The 8,734-nt window shown below is 35.7% G+C and overlaps 1 pseudogene across 1 annotated transcript; it reads right to left on the bottom strand.

Annotated features, from left to right (window-relative positions):
* Positions 1-4,427: 4,427 nt before the first annotated feature.
* Positions 4,428-8,191, bottom strand: LOC308609345 (vigilin-like; annotated as a pseudogene). The gene has a single exon. The product of its transcript is annotated as a vigilin-like (transcript).
* Between the last annotated feature and the right edge of the window lie 543 nt (positions 8,192-8,734).

Below are 8,734 nucleotides of genomic sequence, written 5' to 3'. Positions count from 1 at the left end.
GTTATCAGCAGGATGTTTTTGGTTTGAAAAACAGTTAATGATAAATAATCCCAGAATGTATGAATTTTTGAGGAATTAATCCTTGTAAAATAATATGTAATCTTTCTAACTATCTGAGTATAAAATGCAGATGGTTCATAACCTAAAATGCTCTGGGCTGTGTGAGGTCACTGATAACCTTACTTATAGCACTTTCCTTTGAACTCAGACCAAAAACACATCTGTTGTGATAAGCACATATCTCAGGAATTTATCTCAATGTTCCAGACCATTTTCCTCTTTTTATGGGCCTGTTGAGTTTTGAATTCATTTCGCTTGTCCACTATCTCTTGGGTCGAAAATAATCAAGTAATTAGAATATGAGCTTCAAAGATATGTCACAATGTGGGCTGGCTGATCCTGTCTGGCTCTTGATGAAACGTCAAAAATGTTCAAAAAATAAAGAAAAGGCAGAATTATTAGTTTTCATAAAGTCCTTTAGGGCTCAAGATACAGAAACATCATCATCTCCAGTTCAGGAAACTGTTAATTGTGATTCTCCAGATGAAACAAATTTGAAAAAGGGGGAATTCTTCCTAGTGATTTCACAGACCTATGATTTTCCTTAGCATGTGGCAATGGACTAAATCATAAAACTGAAAATATCTGCTCAGAGGAGATAGTGAAGGCTATGTCACAAAGCTGAGACTATATTTCTATAGTACTGGAGTGGCAGATATGTTGGGATCAAAAGGAACAATAAAGTTTGTATAAGGAAACTTGTTCAAATTAGACTTGGGCTACAACCACTGCAACTATATGAACTGCACCTGGAGTATAAAATGTCTCAAATGACAAAATCTGTTGTGTACACAATTTGCTAAGGTAAATATATTTCCCAAAATATGGTGATTTTATAATGTGAAAGCTTTCCTCACACTTACTCATGGAGAGGCTACAACCAAGATTTTTCTCTCTCTACTTTCTATTACTCAAGTATTACTGAACATCTGTTATAGAATTTGACTTTATTAACTACTAATCTTGTGAAATTATATGATTTCATCTGTGCTTTCTTCTGGAACTTTCACGTTTGATTTTATGATCCACTTAAAGTTTCTACAGTTGTTTGGAATGAGGAAAATATGATTTTATCGTTTTCCATATGACTTTTCAGACATCCAAGCTGTAGTGAGTTGAATGGTGACCACCACCTCCCATAAGGCATCATTTCATTCTCACCCCTGGAGTTTGTGAATATAACCTTATCTTGGAAAAGGATCTTTTCAGATATAATAGAGGTTCTCAAGATAAGTGTATCCTCAATTACCTTGGTTTGCCTAAATCCAATGACTAGTGTCCTTATAAGAAAAAAAGTGGGGAGAACAGACACATACAATAGAAAGGAAATGTGAAGATGGAGTCAGAGCTTGGAATGATGGGTCTAAAAGCCAAAGAACATTAAGGATTGCCAACCATTACCAAAATCTAGAAAATGCAAGGAACAAAGTATCCCCTAGAGCATTTTGAGGGAATATAGGCCTGCCAACACATTGATTCCAGATTTCTAGTGTCTAGAACTGTGAGAGAATACATTTCTGTTATTTCAGACCACAAAGTTTGTAGTACTTTTTACAGAAGCCCTGGGAAAATATAAAACTACAAATAAATGAGATAATTTCCAGAAACATAAAGCATCAAATTTGACCCAAGTAGGAAAAAAAATCTCAATAGATCAAATGACCATGATAGAAAACACAGAACATTCCCTTAAGAATCTGTGAGGCCTAGATGGTTTCAGAGAGTTCATTCTATGAACGTCTAGAGTGTAAATAATCCAATTCTACTTAAAATATTTCAGAACATAGAAAACGAGGGAAAACGTCCAAATTTAACTTACAAGTGTATTTAATCTTTGGAGTTTTATTTATTTTTGGAAATTTTATGAGAGGTTTATTTTTGAATTTGTGCTTATTTCTATAATGCTGGTTTTGTTTTTATTGTTATTGCTATTGTCTTTACATAATTTATTTTTATTTTATTTTTTTCCCCTTAAAACTCACTGACTTTTTTTTTAACATCTTTATTGGAGTATAATTGCTTTACAATGGTGTGTTAGTTTCTGCTTTATAACAAAGTGAATCAGCTATACATATACATATATCCCCATATCTCTTCCCTCTCTTAATATTCTATCTAATTTCATTGCAGATATTCTGATGGTTTTGTTGAATAACATGGCTAAACATATTTAAAAATAAAATAGTGCAGAGGAAATTATTTATTTAGCTTTTGGGTAAATTTAATTAATGCATCAATCTGATTCATTTCAGTGCCCAATAGTGGCAAAATCTAAATCAACATCCAGTGGTTCTAGTGAGCAATTGTTGATATTGGGGATGGAGCTCATGAGGGTAAAGCATAAATATCTTGTATGTTGCTAGTAATGTTTTCCAAGGATGGATAACCATAACTCAGATTCACCTGAAGAATAATGGTTAAGCTTAATGTGTTAGGACAAAAAGCTAGGGTACATGTCTATCTATAATCATAAAAGACATTGACTCAGTGGCATAAAATCAATATTGTGCTAAAATAATGTCTACCAGGTCAGGCTAGTAACACCAGTTGTTGATGAAGATGTGGACCACCAGGAACTCATATACTTCTTGTACAAAGAAAATTTGGTAAAGCTTAGTTAAATTGCATCTACATATATCCTAACCCAGTTGTGTATGTCTGTTACCTTGACCCAATCATCCTTCCTCCCCAACGTGCTATCCAGGCCCACCTTTGTAAGAAGAGCAGCTTGGCATGATGAAGCAACTGATGGTATCAGAATTTTCACGTTGCCATGCAAAGCCTTTAATTCTAAATGCCAAAGCAAAAACAAAACAAAAAAAATTAAGAGATATTAAATGTTCAGTAACACTAGACATTTGCGGTGTTTTGGAAAGGCTATATGCATGTATACAGAAGCTTGAGACTATTTAAAAGAAAGTGAGCCACTCCTTAAAATTTGGTCATCATCATTGATATTAAGGTCTGTCTCCATTTCCCCTCCCTTGACAAACCCTCATATCCCATATAAGGGTGTTTTCAGATCAATTCATCTAAATATACCTGCATCAAACCCAGAGAGCATTTGGATATAGAAAATTTACTGGAAAATCATCTTAGAATGAACACCTGTTGGGGAATGAACAAAGCAGAATTGGGCAGAAAGTTTAATGTTGATGCAGTCACAACAAAAGAGTCATCTGAGCTCACAGTGAGCACTAGACTTAAGATGGCCAAGCAGAGTTGTCCTAAAATGAGGAAACAGGGCTGGGTTGACTACTCATTGGATTGATGCTACCCCTGGAAAGGAGACGTGCCTTGGGCAAGGTGGCTCACCTCAGATGAGGAAATGCTGGTGGTGGGTAGATGTAAACACTAGACATCAGCTGTTTATAGCAGCATCTGAATGAGTAGCAAGTGCTTCTATCCTACAGGGAGGATCTTATTGGTGACCCACAGAATTCACTAAAATAACACTTGTTACCATTACCCTAAGGTTTTACCAGACTTAGTAGATCACTGGAAAATAGATGAAAATACAGTCTCTTCTTGGGTTTGACATTTTTCCCCAAGGAAGCCTTTTGTAAAGTATGTCTTGGGAATGAAAAAAAAAATCATGGAAGTCTCAGTTTACCAAATTGCAATTAGAAGCATCATCTGAAAAACCAAAGCAATTCTAAGTAACCTGATATTTTTTTTTACATTCCTTGACCTTTCGTATCTCTTCTAACATCACTGCTATGTTAATTTTGATATGCAATCACTTCAACACCACAGCCAGCACCTAATCATGATATCCAAAGTTTATTTTTCTTTCTATTCTATAAGCCACACTAAATGAACATTTTGGCTGTTGGAAAATAATCTGTTTGCACTCTACAAATGAGAAGATCAGGAGTAATGCAAATAAGAATACATGAAAAAAAGTGTAAAAATAGCACAATCAGTTTTAGTTTTTGTGAAGTCAAACTTTATGCCTTGGGACGATGACACAGATGTAATCTCCTTACCACATTATTGAGTTCTCATAATGAAAGTTAAGTGAACAATGACATGCTAAGCAGATCATGAAATTCAGGAAGCATGTGGTTGTTGTTTAATATTTTAATGAAATACACTTAAAACTTTAAAACAATGGAAAGTTTGTCCCATAAATGAAATTTCAAAGGCAGATCCTGAGTGGAAATTAGACACTACGTTGGTAATTACTGGACTCACACAGAATTGAGCACTTCACTTTCACTATAACGTATTCGGAGGATTTGAGGAGAGATGCATTGGAGTCAAAGTATAAGAAATATACATATGATCCAGAAGCTGGGTCTGTTTAGAGATAATTTTTGACATCTTTCAGTAAGCTTGCTGGAACAATTTCTGGGTTTTGGTCATTATTTGCATCTCCAAGGGTGAGTCTTAGGGTCCACTTGAGGATCCAAGCTCGGAAAATCTTCAGAGCTGTTCATCTCAGGGATCTTTTGAATGGTGTTTGCAGTACAGGGAACATCTTTTTCTGCAAAACTCTTGGATCGAGTATAGACTAAATCACACAGAGTGACCTTCTTCATATGCTCCTTCTGTAACTCATGCTTTGGAACAACAGCCAGAATATATTCCGCAAGACTGAGGATGTGATTAATTGCTTTTGTGACTTTATTAGGGAGTCCAGTCACAGTGACAATGTTTGCATCTTGGATTCCTCTAGGAGGGAAAGAGATGTCGACCTGAAATTGATTCATGATTTTATGAATGGCTTTTCCATGGGATCCAATAATGGGGCCATAAACAGGATTGTGTAGTGAAATTTGCTTAGTAACAGTTTTTTTCAAACTTTTGCACCATTTCCATTATTGTATCCCGAGCAGCTATGGTGTTATTTTAATATCCGATTATTGTGATTTCGTCTTGTATCTCATTGCTCCCTTTACTTGGAAAATGGATAGTAACTTTATGCTCTAAACCAATCTGAGCAATAACTAACCTCTTTCGACCAATGATTTTGGGGTACTATTTGGGGTCTACTGTGAACTTGAGTCTGGAATTTCTTAATGACCGATCTTCTATTTCAGTTTGTAAAGCCTTGACTTTTTCTTGTAATCTAGCCTTGGCTTGTTCTACATTTGCAGCAAGGCCAGTAATGGAAATGATATCAGACTCTAATTCAAGTGCTGATACCTGTATATTAACTTCAAACTCATCCATTATCTTGTGTATCCCACTTCCTTTCTGACCAGTGATGTAATGATGTAGATCAAAGGGCACATCTACTTCAGCAGTGACAGGAATTAAAGCCTTAAGGGCTTCCATGGCTGCTTCACACTTTTCCTTTTGGCCTGAGATAAATATGGTGTCACATTTTGTTGGAGAAATAGAAGCAGCTCCTGTAGTGCTCTTTTCCCCTTCCTTATTTTCCAGAACAGCTGGCTGTTTATTGGTAAGTGAAATCTCCTCTCTCTCTCTGGGAATTTGATTTAAACACTATAATCTCTAGCAATTTGTCTGATTTGAGAACGCATCGGTCCCATGAAAAAATGAGGGAACTTCTGGGGAATAACACATTTTGTTGCTACTTCATTGTCCAAATCCCCAATAATCTCTTCAATATGTTTATTGTGCTTCTACACAAGGCTTTGCTCCTTTGATTGTGATTTTGTTACTCTGTTTTCCTGAGCATGAAAAGTTAATAATCACACCACCATACTCCTCAGTCATCTCCTGTAACACTTGGCCCCTTTGCATAAAATAGTGCTGGTGATAAATGGGATTTATCAGTATGTTGTCCTCTACCACATTATCTAGATTTGTAATTAAACCCTCTAGTTTCTTTTGTGCATCTTTGACAGCCTTCTCTGTCCCTATAATAGTTAACAAGTCTTGATCCTTATCCTCAGGGATAGGGAAAATGATACATGCTCTAGTCTCTTCACAGACTTTGGGAACATTGGCTCCATCTTTACTCATGAGGAATTTATGATACTCTGGCTTGACATGGAGGACTACAGAATAACTCTTGGTTTGCTCTTCTACTAGTTGCAGCAGCTTTTTCTTGGCCATCTCCTCATTTTGGTCAGGTCCCCTAATAATGACTCTTTGAAGTCCCGAGTTGTTTTTTGGAAAGTGGATATGGATACTTCCACATTCTTCCATGACTGCACCAATCAAACCATCTTTAGAGTCAATAAAGGATTTGTGTAGATTGGAAGGAATAGAAATTTCCAGTTCTGAAATATTGGCTATATCTTTCTGAATTGAAAGAATCAAATCACGAGCCACTTCACAGTTTGCTGGCTTTCCACTGATGACAATATTTTCTGAGTCGCTATTTGCTAATGAAAGATTAATTTTGGTGTTGCTTGCTGCACAGATTTCTTTGATGTTTGCACCTCCTTTTCCAATGATATTTTTGTGAAGCCTTTTGAAGATGGGAATAGTTATAGAATAGGTACTTTCTACAGTGTCTGTCACCACCCTCTCCAAATATTATGTGCATTTTTCTAATTCATTTTTTGGTCCTCTAATTAGTACATTGTCACTTTTTTTTGTGCTGGGTCAGGAAAAGTAATTAGAACCTCTGGAAATTTCTTACAGATGTCATGTATCCTTTCACCTTTCTGCCCAATGATTGCGTGGTGAAATGTTTGCTCAATGATTAAGTCCTTGTGCTCATTTTCTAAATGAGAAGTAAGTTCAAGAAGTTATTTCTTGGCCTGTTGCGCACCCTGAGATTCCCCCTCAATTCTGATCTAGTTATTCTTTTCATTTTCAGGTGAAATTAGCACAGAAACTTTATTCCTTTCTTTAATCCCATTTATGATAACACCTTTCTTCCTTGCCAGGAGTTTGTGAAACTTATAGTCAACATTAATCTCTGCATAATCCATCCTGTTAATTAGATCTTTTACTATGACCTCAATTTGTTCTTTAGCATAATTAACATCTTCTGTCGGCCCTTCTATTGTAATTTTATCTTCTCCAGTAAAATTTATGCAAACTTTTGGCATGTTCTAAGCAATTGTAGATATATTATGACCTTTCTTACCAATAACAAATCTGTGAAGCTAGGAAGGTACAGAGATAGAGGAAAGAGTGTAAATTTTGGTATTTGAGTAGGCTTCAGTAAATGCCTTCCTTAAACTTTCAGGCTTACATTGATATGTCACAGAATCTGACATGATCTGTGAGGGTGAGATCTCTATTGAAACTCCAGTTCTTTCCAGGATCTCCTGGACGGAATTAGTTTGGGGACCTATGTACACTTGTGCTGCAACTTCCTCTCCACATCTATGGATGTGGTTTTCTCTGTAGTATTGTCAAAAATCTTCTTTACACAAGCCTGATCCTGATCTAGTTGTTGCTTTTTTCCAGGAAAGCTTATTTGTGTCTGATTGGCACTAGATGGTGAGATGTGGATGTGGTCCTCCATTTCCTGTAGGATTCTGTCAAAAGTTTTATTGCATGGTCCAGCAATGAAAGGATGAAATGCTTTTCCCACATCTAACCTTTCTTCAGCACACTTGTCTTGTTCAGTAGACATAAGTAAGACTTCATGTGGAGCCTTTTTCATGATGTCTTTGGTGCCAATAGTACTGATCCAGGTGCTGTGGTTAACTGGGCATAAGGTCTGAATGATGGTTGCAGCTTTTTGTTCTACTTCTTGCAGTTTTTCACCAGTCTTGCCTACAGCAAAGCAAATATGTTCTTTGGGAATGGAAGCTGTAGTTAAAACTTGTTTCTTAAAACATGCAAAAATCTCCTTCTGAGCTTCCTTGACTGCTTCTGGCTTACCAGATACTATAGTGTAGAGTCCTTGGTTTTTGACAAAAGTTATTTCTAGGTTAGCACCAGTTCTTTGCATGATGTCTAGATAGAATTTTGCTTTTGTACCTTCCTCAAACAGATTCACATATTGTTTCTCCTCCAGAGGCACATAAAAACCTTGAGTGATGACTGATGTCATGATAAGTTGACTATTATTGCCTGAGGATGCAGCAGGCTCCTGAGCATTTTCCAACAAACTTGGTTTCTCTAGGAGTTCAGTGAATTTATCTTTGGAGGTTGGAGTGTCAAGATCCTCTTCTGAATTTAAAGCAGTAATATCATTATATTTTTGAATGTACCTACTTGCGTGTTCAGTTAATTTTTCTTTGGAATTCATAGTTGATTTTTAATTATTTAGAGGTGTTACAGCTACATGGTCAGTAGCCAGAAAATTCTTCCTGTAGCTGCCTTTTTGCATATTACTGTGTGGGAAAAATAAATATTTTAAAGATATAATTCTTTTCCAAATTAATCTATAAACTCAAATCAATAAAAATTGAAATCTTAATATTTATAGAACTTGTAAAAATGTCCAAGGTTCATTTATTCTACTGTTATGAGAGTACCAAGATAAGGTTCAAATTATAGGGACTGTGAGGAAACAGCCACCATTTTGTTAAAGAAGAGAAATATATCTTTTGATTATTCTTATCAGAGTCATCTCAAACCTCATTTTGCCTTACCCAGTGCCATCGTTTTTTGACCTTTAGCACTATTGACTGCAAATTATTTTTGGAAAAATATAATTATCTGTTCTTCAATAATAGCATATTTACAGGGTTTCCTTATTTTTCTTAACAGTTTTTTGAAGAATAATTTATATACTATAAAATTCACATAGTCTATGCATACAATTTAATGATTTTTAGTTAATTTACAG

Source organism: Mesoplodon bidens (assembly GCF_964165515.1).
Source record: "Mesoplodon bidens genome assembly, chromosome: X".
Taxonomy (NCBI): Eukaryota; Metazoa; Chordata; class Mammalia; order Artiodactyla; family Ziphiidae; genus Mesoplodon; species Mesoplodon bidens.
This window is presented reverse-complemented; position numbering and strand designations above follow the sequence as displayed.